General features: G+C 46.4%; 1 protein-coding gene across 1 annotated transcript in view; it reads left to right on the top strand.

The window, feature by feature from the left end:
- Positions 1–494: 494 nt before the first annotated feature.
- MLLT10 (MLLT10, histone lysine methyltransferase DOT1L cofactor) overlaps positions 495–1,896 on the top strand; it is a gene marked incomplete at its 3' end in the record, with an annotated part of 86,690 nt that continues 85,288 nt past the window's right edge. The window contains exon 1 of the mRNA XM_008055911.2: positions 495–659. The remainder of the gene's footprint in view (positions 660–1,896) is intronic.

Genomic DNA, 1,896 nt, shown 5'->3' on the forward strand with positions numbered 1-1,896 from the left:
TTTTGCTTCTGAGGCCAATTTTTTTACAGTAATAAATTTCAAGTAAATGCATCTTTTCAAGTTGTTCCACAACATTTTAATCCAAAATTCTATTTCCTTCCTTTCTCAGTTGTAGCAGCGTTTTGTTTGTGTTTTTTAAAAAAAAACACATGGCACAACAAACGTTATGGAAAACGCACTCATTCCGTTAAATGCTGACACAAACCTGCCTTTGACTCCATCTGTCTAAACAGCACAATACTAAGTATAAGCTTTTTAAAAAATAACTTTTCTCGAAGAAATACTTAATGTTTCTTGGTAAATACCATTTTGTGATGTGGTGCAAAAATACGATGGTTAAAAAAAAAATCCAGGGCATTTGTAAGTTTTCTGAAGACTCGCAGGCCCCTTTCCTTTTGAAAGTTCAGAGCTCCAATACCCTCAATTCTACTGGCAGAATTAGGATGGACTTAGAGGGTCCTAAACGTGACCGATTCACTAAGGCGGGGGGCTACAGCTTGCAGCAACGTGCTCGGCAACTTAATCCTACGCTAAAAGAGGGCAGAGAGCGAAAAAGAATGGAATACAAACTCTCCCGACATTCGTAGTTACTTTCAAGGTGGATTGTGTATTTTAAGGCTGATGGGAACGTCTGGCTTTTGGAGCAAAAAGAAGAGAAGGTAAGTGTTTGTCCTTGTATCCACCAGTTCGTAGAGAAACAATGAAAGAACAAAGGGAACCACTTCCCCATCTGAACATTTTCTGTATCTCCCTCGTTTCAAGCCAAAAAGCTGGCCAGGGGATTCACTTTATCCTAAGTAGTGGTTGCTAAGCTTGTTGAACTAAGAATGAGAAAAAAGTTGAGAGGCAGTGTAAATATAGACTAAATAATAATAATAAAGGCTTGCTGTGGCGAATCTCCACCGCACCGCAGCAACTTGCTGCAGAAGTTGCTAAACGCATGGAGGCAAAGCCCAAGAAATAACCTTTGCACACCAGATTTCTAATTCAAGCCAATAGCATTTCTTGCTGTTTGAAGGGGTTTCGGGGCACAAATTGTGTAGGTAGTGTATGGGAATAGCCGTGTACTATTTAGGTCGAAAAACGATCTCTTGCTGTCCGGAAGATAATGTTTAAAAAGGAAAGGGGGTTAAAGTATAGACACTACTGTTTGCCGATAGAAACAAGAAATGGCAGCGGTGGCTGGGAAAGGAGAGGGATACGTATTGAGATGAATTTGCTTTGGGGTACGCTGGTTATCGGCAAGTTTGCCTTTGTGGGACTGTGTGGCTGAGTAAGTGACCGAGTGCCGCCGGCATTATGTAAATAGATCGGCGTGGGGGTAAGCCCCCAAAGCCGTCGAGCACGTGAAACGTGATTTTTTTTACTGCCCTCCAAGCGGCGACCCAGCCCCCCTCCACCCCACCCCACCCCACCCCACCTCAAAATCCGTATATTACCTGCCCTGTTACAGTGACACATGTTTATGTTTATAGTCCTGGTTTGTAGTAGTGTCAAGAGCCGCAGCAAGGGGAGGAGGAGGAGAAAGGAGAGGGAGGAGTAAATGCAACCACCCCCACTTGTTGTTAAAGCAAATTTACTGCGTTATTGCAAGCCCTAGACGGGGGGCTGGGATGAGAATTGAGAGGAAGGGTTGAGTGAGGATGTGTGTTGGCGGTGGAAGGGGGGTGGGGTTAGGAGATCCACGGTGGAGCTCCTCTCTCCCGCAGCCCTGGAAAAGCAGCTCGGTCAATAGGGGAGCATGCTGGCGCGGTCGAAAACAAAAAGGTTCCTCCTGTTCGCGACGTTCACGTGGGGGGCTCTGCACGCGGGGCTCCAGGGCCCTGACCTCTGACCCCGGCTCCTCTCCGCGCTCTCCCGGTGCCGCGCGGCCACTTTTTACCCAGGATGCCTCGC

This window comes from Carlito syrichta, unplaced genomic scaffold (genome assembly GCF_000164805.1).
Source record: "Carlito syrichta isolate Samal-C Ts95f unplaced genomic scaffold, Tarsius_syrichta-2.0.1 Scaffold302026, whole genome shotgun sequence".
Taxonomy (NCBI): Eukaryota; Metazoa; Chordata; class Mammalia; order Primates; family Tarsiidae; genus Carlito; species Carlito syrichta.